Raw genomic sequence first — 12,821 nt, forward strand, 5'->3', positions numbered from 1 at the left:
CCATCTCGAGGTTGCATAAGATCTCCGGATCCATACACGTGGATGTAGGGGATTGGACGCTACTTGGATGGTTTTGGGGCCTGATGTCGACTTGGGGTTGGAAAATTCTGGTGATCATTGGAGTTGTGGTAGTGTTCCTGTTCACGTGTTGCCTTTGTGTGCAGTGTGGTCCTGCCTTATGTGGCCTCTGTGCTACAACGTGTATGAGACAGCCATCTGTTACCAAGGGGACTCGCTTGGACAGAGCTATGCTCCAACAACATCTCGAGGGTCTGATGAATATCGAATATGATTCCGACTAGTGCTTGCCTACATGAGGGCAAAAGGAGCGTCTGAGGTTCCGTGACAATTGTAAGTGGTGCTTTCGACTCGTACGAATAAGGTCGAGTCTGGTATCTATGAACCGCAAATGACGAGTTTAGTAAGTGTGCGCAGTTTCGCTGTGCTAACTTAACCCGTTCGTTTGTTATGTGGGTTTTTCCTCTGTACCCACGGGTTCCATCTTAGATACGGCATCCATTTTGTCTCTTGCCCTCAAGTAGCCAGCGAACGGACGCTGTCCGCTTCGCGATCCTGGGACTCCCAAGATATTTGCGGAAGACACATGTTCTTTGTAAGTGTCTGTTTGACGAGGGGGATGCTACTGTAAGGCAAATGGTGCCGCTTGAGGCTCATCTTGCCGCACGGACTTATTGTCTCAGCCGTGCATCTCATTAGGCACGTCCCTTTGATGCCTGTATCTCGTGTTTCCCGTTACCTCCCTTTTTTACACCCTTTCCAATCTCCCCACTGTCTCCGTCTTCCTCTGCACCTGTCTTCATTCCTATTTCGATCTACTTTACTGCTGATTGGAATTTGCTAATGGTGGGAATATGGTTTTTACAGTTGGGAACCGCCAAATGTTTCCGCACTCATGTTCCGGACCTTATGTGTTTCAAAGTGACCAAAGCGACCCCTCTGGGGGTTAATTGTGGGAACTGGGTTGTAAACTTTTGTGTTCAATGTTACCCTATGGGTAAAAACTGTATAAAAGGAGCGATCCACAGAACCAATTTGAAGCAGTCTCCCCAAGTAAATTGAGCCTGCCTAGGTCGCTGTCGTAAGGAAGACAGATCCCGAGCCCCGCACGAAGGCCAAAAGCAAGGGGAAAGTAACCAGGAGAGCAATGGCTGACATACGCTTTGGCCCAGGGCACAGAAAGGGTAGACTGAAGGGCGTCTGTTGAAGAAAGCGGCTCGCAACCCGAGCCCCCGTGCCGCAGGCCGGTAAAGAAACCTCGAGAGCGACAGCGTCCATCTCTGCTTACTGTGTTGCCTGATTGCGCGGCCCAAAAGCGGGTCCGTGCCCTCCTAGCTCAGTGTGCATTGTCCTCGAGGGGGGCCGCCCGCTAAGTAACTGGCCTATATCATACCTAAAATGTGGCAAGGAGCGAAACCGCAAGTCAGCAGCCTGAAAAGGAGCACCCAGATACCAATTAGAATGCCGACAGGCGTATTCCCCCCAAATAACTAGGAACTGAAGCAGGTGGCTGAAACCGGCGCCAATCCCCACATGCGCCGGACATCTCGCAAAACGTTTCCCATGCAACTGGCCGCCATAACCAACGTGTGCCGAAAATAGTAACGCATACAGACCATGAAAATGGCCGATGCCATTAATCACGTGCGCTGACTAATGTACAACATAATTCCCAAGCCCCGAGGCCAGCGACGCGATGTAGCAGAAAGCGGCGCAGAAACAGCCGTCCTAGTGATAAAAGGCCGGCACTACTACGAGGGCAACCCCAAGCTGTTTCTTCACCCAGTATACCTGTCTCTGTACACCTAAAGGCAACCTGGCACGCCTCACTGGTCGTCCGCCGCTGTTATTTCTTTAGCAATCTGTAAAACAAAGAACACAGTTACAACGTTCCTCCACATTCCTTTTAATGTCCCCTTTGTCTGCCGTGATCCTTCCGCCTGCAGGCGCCTTGCGGCTGCATTCATGTTCCTGTGCCTCCAGGCTTCACTGGCTGCATACGTTCAATCCTGCAAAATATGGATATTAGTGCCACCTTAATTACCACTTTTCACATTCTCATTAACTTCCTTTGTATCCATGCCACGCTACATACCCCCAATAGGTACTAAATTGTTGAGAGATTCGGGGGAAGCCTGTGCACCGAGTGAAAGATTCCAAGGCCGAGGCTGACGAGAAAAGCCCCCACTCTGTCCCCCCCCCCCCCATCGACTGCTGACCGCTGTGCACGTGCCTGACCGGCAGCCCCTATCACAGTAAAACAAAACGAATTACATGCCCAGCAAGTACTCGCGACCCGCGCATGTATACAACTGACCCCATTCCCGTAAAATGCCATTCTTTCACGTCCCGTCCCTGAGTTCCGGAACACGCGAGGTGTTCTCCCCGAGCCATTGGTATGCTCACAACTGATGGGGCGGGGCGGGGCGGATTACTTAGGCCGGAGGGACCAGAGCATGAAAAGGCCCGCTGGTCCAGCCGCCGTATGGCCGAGGCAGCTGCCCCATGCCCCTAGCGCCCCCCGGGCCCTTAGCACTAGTTCGTGCTTCAAGGAGGCAGGGGAAAACCGGGCAGGACATAGGAGAAACCCGCCTGCAGGGGCCAGCCCCCCGGCAGGCCAAAAGGCACCGGAGTCTTGACGAGTGAGGAAAGGCGAGGGAAAAAACTGCGCTGCAGCAATCCGCGCGCACATAGCATGTGGCGCAGTGGCGGGATCTGCTGGGCCCCATGCCCGGCGTGCCCGCAGAACTGAAACGCGAATCCCACTTCGCCCAAGTGTAACCAAAACTGCACACCAAATGCGGACACTATTGCTCCGCAAGGGGGGGGGGGGGCGGGGGGGAGTGCTGGGTTTTGCCAAGCCAATCGCATTGAAAACGGCTGGCCACTGCACAAACAAGGAGGCGCAGCGAAGGCTACCAATATGGCCGCCCCCCCCCCCTTCCCCCAGGCCGAGACCACACCCAAAATGGCCGCAGGGGTCAATGACCCCCCAGATCAACAATGGCGGCCCCACAGGAAGGCCACAGCCCGACGCGTGGGGACCTGGCGCCAGTTGCCAGGCCTAACGGCGTGTACCATCACCTCTAGTACCTCCGTAAGCGGAGGCAGCGTCCCAACCCACTGAGCTCCCACGATGCTCCCCATAGCCCGCGACCGGGAAGCCGAATGAGCAGTGTGGCGCCCCCCGCTCAGGTGGGCCGCATGTCCTGATCGAGGGAGCAGTCTTATTTACAACGGCGGGGCGGGAGGTGGTAGTGACCAACCTCACCGCATGTATCCTCCCTACCCGACCGTGCCTCTGACACCAACCCGCGCGCCACCGGGTCCCACACAACATGCAACAGCCAAAGACCCGCAGAGAGGGTACATCAAAAGCGGCACATTCCCTGACCCCGAGAGTCAGGTCAGGCATACTGCCCGCCGCCCCCACACCCCCCGCTCCCAAATTCCGGGGGAATTCCAAGCCCGGGAAGGGCCAAGCGCTCTGGAAGTACCCTGGCCCTCCGGACCTCGCGGCAAGGGTTCCACCGTTTAATGTTCCCCACAAACCCGCCCCGCAATAGGCACAAATAATTATACAGACTCGCACAAGTATTAAGCAACCGAAAGCTACCCCCAACCCGCCCCGCAATAGGCGCAATTAATTATACAGACGCGCACAATGATACAGCAACCGAAAGCTCCCCCCAACCCGCCCCGCAATAGGCACCCATAGGGTAACATTGAACACAAAAGTTTACAACCCAGTTCCCACAATTAACCCCCAGAGGGGTCGCTTTGGTCACTTTGAAACACATAAGGTCCGGAACATGAGTGCGGAAACATTTGGCGGTTCCCAACTGTAAAAACCATATTCCCACCATTAGCAAATTCCAATCAGCAGTAAAGTAGATCGAAATAGGAATGAAGACAGGTGCAGAGGAAGACGGAGACAGTGGGGAGATTGGAAAGGGTGTAAAAAAGGGAGGTAACGGGAAACACGAGATACAGGCATCAAAGGGACGTGCCTAATGAGATGCACGGCTGAGACAATAAGTCCGTGCGGCAAGATGAGCCTCAAGCGGCACCATTTGCCTTACAGTAGCATCCCCCTCGTCAAACAGACACTTACAAAGAACATGTGTCTTCCGCAAATATCTTGGGAGTCCCAGGATCGCGAAGCGGACAGCGTCCGTTCGCTGGCTACTTGAGGGCAAGAGACAAAATGGATGCCGTATCTAAGATGGAACCCGTGGGTACAGAGGAAAAACCCACATAACAAACGAACGGGTTAAGTTAGCACAGCGAAACTGCGCACACTTACTAAACTCGTCATTTGCGGTTCATAGATACCAGACTCGACCTTATTCGTACGAGTCGAAAGCACCACTTACAATTGTCACGGAACCTCAGACGCTCCTTTTGCCCTCATGTAGGCAAGCACTAGTCGGAATCATATTCGATATTCATCAGACCCTCGAGATGTTGTTGGAGCATAGCTCTGTCCAAGCGAGTCCCCTTGGTAACAGATGGCTGTCTCATACACGTTGTAGCACAGAGGCCACATAAGGCAGGACCACACTGCACACAAAGGCAACACGTGAACAGGAACACTACCACAACTCCAATGATCACCAGAATTTTCCAACCCCAAGTCGACATCAGGCCCCAAAACCATCCAAGTAGCGTCCAATCCCCTACATCCACGTGTATGGATCCGGAGATCTTATGCAACCTCGAGATGGCTTGATAGACAGTAGGAGCATTATCTGGAATGAAAATGCAGCAGCTCGAATGGATCACCTTACATACCCCACCGCGATCTGCTAGGATGACATCTAAAACCATTCGGTTTTGTAACGTCATAAGCCTCTCCGCCTGAAGTTCTGTGGTGATATTACCAAGGGCACTGGCAGTAATATTAGCTGTCGATTCTACCACTCGAGTCAACTGTCTCAGGTTCCTACTATTAACCATAGGTCCCCAAAACGGGAGGAAACCCTTGAAAAAGTCTCCTGCCTCTTGACCGGCAGTGTCCTCTTCGCTAATTACGCCTCGCACAACTCTAGTCCTATGATAATCAGCATCTACAGTGAACGTCGGAGGCAACAGATTTGCAATAAAACATGTGCCCATGAAGTCTGCGGGCAACCATGTGTATGCACGATCATAACAGATAAAGTAGGTACCCTTGGCAGCCAGAAACACAGGGGATGAAAACATCGGCAAAATGTAATTTTCGATGCAACCACTTGCTCCAAGTCGGGCTTGCGATCTTCGGCCACGACCCATGATACAAAAATTACCAGTGTGGGGTACGACCCATATTGGAGGCGAGCTTTTAAGCTGTTTTTCACTGGTGAACACACTATATTCACCTCTACTTAGGACCTTATAGGCTTGTACCTCTTCCTCAGGGATAAGCGAATAGTCATGGATCTCACTCTCCATATCCTCTATTGCTATCGATAAAGGCTTCTGATACGAGGTAGGGCCAGAGTAGGGGGAGTGTGGTTCTCGAATGGGGTGGAAACCCAGTGCACTTCGAAACATCGTTTGGAATGCTCGAGCTGACCCTTGGGAACTATACGGTAACACCAGATATGGAATTCCCTTATCTGTAGTATGTGGCATCAACCCACACACCCAACAATTAGTAGTGTTAACCACTAACTGATGCTGATGAAGGAGCTGAATAAAGGAATTATTGCGGAATTCTACACGTCTAGCCTGCTCGTGTTCTGGTAACATATGAAAAGAATGGGGAGAAACAGTAGTGGTAAGATTAGGGTAAGGAGTAGGAGTAGGTGTAGCTGGTAAAAAGTAAGACATAGTGTAATACACCCCACCCGCCAAAAATGCAGAAGCAGTCAGAAATAACATAAACAATTGAAATATGAAGCACTTAGTACGACTGAGTTGCTGCAGCTTGAATCTATAGTCTTGAGCTTCTTCCAAATCATTCAGCTTCGAGAATGCCATTCCCTACGACCGTCCGCAACGTTTCTTGACGCACTCCGTTCTGTGCAGCAATAGTCAATCCCTAGGAGTTCCTAGGAATCAACGGCCTCTAACCTAGCGTCAAGACCTGCTGTCCAGAAGGAAGTACGCGCGCGGCCCTACGGCCTTCAATACACAATACGTATATTCAAGCACAAAAAGTCTCTCTGCTGAAAAATGAAAAAGGGTACAAGGAGGAAGCGTAATATATGTACAGAAATTACAGTGATACGAATGTTCAAAACTGATCACGGGAAACGGGGATAATGCAGCTTTCTATTTCAGCAAAGCAAGAAAATTTTATTTGTCCTTAGTGTGAGATCGCAAGGAATATCGATGTTTCCCAGGACGTGTCTGTTCGTGGAACAAAGGATCAGTTGATTGATCTGGTCTTGAGTCTTTTGCTGACAAGTGTTCAACAGTGGCTGTCTGCTGCGCTGAGGATTCTCCAACAGGCTGTGCGTCGCTGAAAGGCACAAACGCCAACAATGTTTCTGTCTCTGATGATGCAATGCCTTTCCTTACCCACGGGTCTGCCGGCAAAGGAATAGGGACTCGCTTACAATGGGTAGCATGTACCCAATTTTTCCGCCCCTCGAGACGAACGGCAGTCCTCGTGGCCAGGAGCACCTGGTAAGGTCCGGTAAACCGGGCGTCCAGATTGTTCTTTCGTGAAAAGTTGCGTGTAACCACCCAGTCTCCGGGCTGGAGCTGGTGGCCTGGACCCTCCGTCTGCGTCGGCAATGCGTCGTAAACCTGTTGGTGAATTAACCTCAGTTTAGCAGTCAAGTCATGTAAGTAATCAATCAGCATTGGATACTCAAGATCAGGAAATATCCCTGGCCTAGGAACCCCCCACACATTCGCAGGACGGCCGAACACTATTTCGTAGGGACTAAGCCCTATTCGGGAGTGTACAGTCGCCCTAGTTGACAGTAATGCTAGAGGCAAAGCGTCGGGCCACGAAAGACCAGTCGTAGCCTGAATCTTCGCTAGCTTTAGTTTAAGGGTGCCGTTGTACCCTTCTACCAATCCAGCTGACTGGGGATGATTGGCGCTGTGGAATTTTTGATTAATTCCAAGGCCCTTACACACACTCTTCATCACACTTCCCACAAACTCACTTCCATTATCTGACCACACGACTCTAGGCATTCCATACCGAGGAAAATATTCCTTCAGTAGTATTTTCGCAGTAGACAAAGCAGTATTGTCTCTGAGAGGATAGGCCTCGATCCATCGGGAGAATGCGCAAACCACAACTAAAACGTATTTCAGGTTATTGCATCGCTCCATATGGATGAAGTCCAATTGAATCACCTCAAAGGGATGCGAAGGAGGAGCAAAACTGCCAGGGGGAGTTGGGGTTCCTTTGCCAGGATTGTACATTATGCACACCATACAATTCTTCACCAACCGTTCAGCACATTTCGTAATTCCATCATTCTTCCACACAGGCGACAACAACTTACAGATACCTTTCGCGCTAATATGTGCCAACCCATGTGCCATTGTCACAACGGCCAGTACATACGCGTCAGGCAACATCCATCTTTTCTGATCCGTCAAATCAATCCAACAACCATTTGCATCCAACTTTCCCGTACTTTCCTTCCACTTCGTCTTTTCAGTGTCGGTGGCCTCATTCTGAATTGCTTTCACGCTCTCAACAGTATTTTCACACATACTTGATTCTGTAGGCCACCTGACCGAACTCGTCACATACATTCGAGTGCCAAGGTTCCGGGCAGTCTCTTTAGCAATCTCATCTGCAAACGCGTTACCACGACCAACATCATCCATCACTTTACGATGTGCACTACATTTAACAATCGCAACTTGCTTAGGCAAAGTCAATGCATCCAAAAGATCGTTCACAAGCTGGCCATGCTGTATCTTCGTACCGTGCGATGTCAAGAAACCACGCTCTCGCCACAATCGTCCAAAACTATGCGCTACACCGAACGCATATTGACTATCAGTGTACACATTCACACGTTTCCCTTTCGCTAACACGCATGCTCTAGTAAGCGCAATCAGCTCCGCAGCTTGGGCAGAATTCTGATTCAATCTTGCAGTCTCAACGACAGTATTCAATGTTACAACAGCATAAGCAGTAGTCACATCACCATTCGGTAACTTGAAACATGACCCATCCACATACAGAGTGCCATCCGGATCTTCCAATGGGGTGTTTTTAAGGTCCACTCGACCTTTCGTTTCCTCTTCTGTCCGCAAGTAACAGTCATGTTCTGCTACTTCATCTGCATCTGGGCTAATTGGTAACAAAGTTGCCGGATTTAGGACATTACAACGTTTTATCTGAATATGGCTTGCCAAGAGCGTCAATTCGTACCCAGACAACCTCGCACTCGTCAAGTGCTGAGTTTTCGTACGATTCAACAAAGTATCGACTGCATGCGGAACCATCACCGTAAGCATATTATCCATGACCAATCCTGCTGATTGTCGGATGGAGACCGCAGCTGCCGCGGTTGCTCTTAAACAACTCGGCAATGCTCTAGCTACTGGGTCCAAGGTCGAAGAAAAATATGCACATGGACGTTGCTTACCACCAAAAGGCTGCGTTAAGACACTCAAAGCACAACCTTCCCTCTCGTGAACATATAGTGTAAATGGCTTACTGTAGTCAGGGGTACCTAACACAGGAGCCGAACACAATGAATCACGTAATTCAGAAAAACTTTTCTGACATTCTTCCGTCCATGGTAAAGGAGTTGGAACATCCTTGCACGTAAGAGCCACCAATGGTTTCGCTAGCAATGAAAAATTAGGAATCCACTGCCTGCAGTACGACGTGATACCTAGAAAGGCACGCACATCTCTTTGGGTTTGTGGCACAGCCATTCGCGCAATCGCTGCAATTCTCTCTGGGGTCAATCTCCTTCCCTCCTTTGACAATAAGTGACCTAGATAGGTTACTTCTTGACAACAATATTGGAGTTTAGAAGGTGACACCTTGTGATTTAGCTCACAGAGATGTTGCAGCAATGATACCGTAGCTATTTTACAAATGTCCTGAGTATCAGCAGCCACCAATAAGTCATCGACGTATTGGATCAAGGCCGCACCAACCGGCAACTTGAACGCATCCAGTTGACCCTTCAAGGCTTGGCTGTAAATAGATGGACTTTCACAGTAGCCCTGAGGAGCGCGTTTGAACCGGAAGCTACGCCCACCGAGAGAGAAACCGAAAAGGTCCCTACTCTCTTCGGCAATCGGGATGCTGAAAAACGCATTTTTCAAATCAATCACCGAAAACCATGATGCAGTGGCTGGAATCAGAGTTAGTAGCGCCGTAATGTCAGGCACAACAGGGAATTGAGGAACCACAATTTTATTCACCTCCCGTAAATCGATAACAAAACGATAAACAGGCGGTTTTGTAGGATCCGTGCGTTTAAGAATAGGCAGTACAGGACTGTTGCACACGTTTCCCCGAGTCTCTTCAATAACATCTTTTCCGATCAAATCATAGATGATCGCCAACAGTGCTCGTTCACCATCAAGGGAGATACGATATTGGGGAATACGTGGCAATCGCACATTCGATTTCAACTGAACAACATAGGGAGAGATATCAAGTAGGCCCACATCATTTGGACCCGTCGCCCACAAAGATGCAGGAAGAGAACTCAATTCCGGTGGGAGCTTATCAAGAGACAAGTACATAGGAGAGACAACCCTCTCTCCTAACGTAAGCTTTACACCCGCAGGAGAACAATACAATGTTGCATACAAACGTTTAAGCAAATCCAGGCCCAAAAGATTCTCGCCACAACCCGTGGTTAAAATCAACGGAGCTTGGAGCTCACGTGGCCCAATTTGAAGGGGCAAAGGGCGAGAAACTGGATTGCTAACGGGGGCGCCAGAGAATCCAACGGAAACATTTGTTAAGCCAGACAAAGGTGCGCCAGGGAGTTTCGAATGCATGATAGAACTTTTCGCTGCACCAGTGTCCAACAGAAAAGGCTCAACGACGCCCGATGTAGCAACTGCGACGTAAGGCCCTCTCTGATCAACCGGAACTGATACCACTCCCTCTCCTCGTCTTTGGCTATCCTAGTAATTACTGTCGTCAGTTCCCTGATCGACATAATAATCGTCTACATTGTACTGCGCAGATCGTCCTTGCGACGATCCACGTTGATCGAAACAATTATTAGAATTAGATGAATTGTCTGAGCGATCATTTTGAGCACCACGACCTCTACCACGTGATGCCTGCTGTGAACCACCACGGCCTCCTTTAGACGAATTACCACTATTACGGTCATTTAGAGCAGGACAATTGAATTTGATGTGTCCCTCTTGTCTACAATAAGCACATTGATTATACCCTAACGAGGATCTTTGGAAGGAGGAATCGTTACGCGACTGTGATCTATTCGATTGCGACTGCGACCTATTCTGCTGAGGCGCATACTGATTGGAACGCGGCGGATACGCTTGTTGCAGCAACACTTTAGTTTTCAGCTCTTTTGTCTTTTTGTCAGCACGGTCATTTTCTTCCTTCTCCCTATTTTCGTAATATTGTGCCGTAGCCAATATCTGAGCTGAGGTAGAAACGGCCCATGCACTCTCTGAATTCTTCAATTTATTGCTCAAATCGGGCAACAAATTTGAAACAAATTTATCCACAAACAACCTCTGTCCACCCTCAGTACCCATATCCTGTCCACTATGGTCAATGAATGCTTCCTCAAACCTCGTAAAGAAGTCGGAAACACTCTCATCTTTCTTTTGTTTACAAGCGGACAGTTTGTCCCAATTTACTCTCATAGCTGGCATAAGCGTTTTCATTAACGTAATAATTCTTTGAGGGAGAGCAGTAATCAATTGATCGGGTTTAGTAGCAGCCACTTGTCCAGCATCTGCCGCTGTAATGGCAGCCCAATCACCACCTAATTCATTTGCGTGATCCTGGTGACGAATCTTAGCCCATACCGGCTGCGGTACGACGTTGCCAAACAACATGTCGATATCGGCAAGATTCATCACCGTGGCATCTACGAGCTGCGATAATTCTTTATAATACCCTGTAGGATTTTTACGAGGATCGGGCAAAGATTGTTTCACCTGAAGCACTTCCGATCGTTTCCATGGGAGGTGTATCCACACTCGCTCAAAGTGCGCCAATACCGGAGGATTAGCATTAGCATCAGCTGGTATCCAAACCGGCGGAACTTCACGCATAGGATATTGGCCAGAATCGTCTTGTTTTTCGATATCCTCAACAAACAGTGCATGAGGAATAGGAGCGGGACGAAGAGATAGCAACCGCTCAATAGCACGTCGGACATTAGTATCCACTATCAGCCCAGTTGCGAACTGAAGCCGAAGGTCAGACAGGGCGGTCAGCACCTCGTCAGGCGCATCGGCCGCTATCTGGTCATGTAGGAACTTGCACATCTCATCAAACACATACCTTTGGGTCGGTATGTTGAATTGACTAAACGTTTCGAGAACAACACGGGGTGGATTTCTAAGGGGGTTTACCATCCAACCCATCGCCATATTATAAAGTGCAACACGTTCTCTGTTTCCAGGAAGCTGGCTACGTCTCTGAGGACCATCGGAACCAGCGGACCCATGAACAGGTCCGAGCGACTGAAAGAAACTAGCTGCAATAGGAGAATTACGGCTACGAGTAGAGGGAGAAAGATAAGACACAGGACTAACAAGAGAAGGAGTAGAAACAGTAGCAACAGCAGGGGTTAACAAAACAGGAGCAGTAGCGGGAGCAGGAGTATGAGGAAGCGGAGGAGCAGTAGGAATAGAAACAGACAAAGGGGCAGGAACAGTCGGAAGAACGGGTGCAGGTTGAGGAACAGGCGGAGGAACAATAGGTGGGAGAACAGGTACGGCAGGGACCACAGGAGCTGCGGTACCCTGAACGTACGGAGGTGGCGACTTCATTAGATAGGACATTAAAGGATCCTCAACTGCCTCTTCCTTCTTATCCAACTCCGTAGGTAAAGCAGGATAACATTTATCTATGGTCATACGCTGTAATCTCTCAAACACTTCCTTATCCTTATCCTCCTTATCACGCTGGAACTGCTCAGCTTTCTTCACTATGGTAGCAACATTATCTCGCTGACTACGTTTATTCTGTCTGATTTCTTTCTGTCGGGCTTCTTTGCGCCACAACCGAAAGGCATCAAACATGGCCGGTCTTGATTTACGTTCGAACAACTTTATTTCTAGATTATCTAAGATCGACGCTTCGAAGCTACCGTGAGGTGGCCAACGAAGGTCGCCGTCTTTCTTTGTATATTTAATCCAATAATCGTTAAAGGTAATCGGGCCTAGCCCATGTTTGCTATATAGATCATAAGTAGGAGTTCCAACCGGAGGTATCGGACACGAGTCCTCCAGCAGGGAATCCGCACCACAAGGTCTGAAACAACTGAACAAAGTACTACGACCAGGCATCTTGCACACTAGCCGAGTTTCACAAACTTCAAGGGTTACGGGATTTACCAAGTCCCAGCAAAGAACAAAACCCTCGGTTTTTGGCGGCTGCAGTCGTCAAATAATAAAACAACAAAGTACGCTAGCAAAGTGTCACCGACAAAAACACTCACACAGCGTGAACAACAAAGACACTTGCTAAAGTGTCAACAACCAAAGACTATGGGAGCGACCCACAAATACTTAACTCAAAGATCGATGGCGTCACCAGGAAGGCCCGTCTACCGTCTCGCTCTACCAAGGTCTACGCCAGGCGCCAAAACAGGTCTACAGTCAGGGCAGCAGTCCGTCGCAGCCGTCCGGAGGCGGGAATCTTCGCGGGA

This window comes from Lissotriton vulgaris, chromosome 1_1, assembly GCF_964263255.1.
Source record: "Lissotriton vulgaris chromosome 1_1, aLisVul1.2, whole genome shotgun sequence".
NCBI lineage: Eukaryota > Metazoa > Chordata > Amphibia > Caudata > Salamandridae > Lissotriton > Lissotriton vulgaris.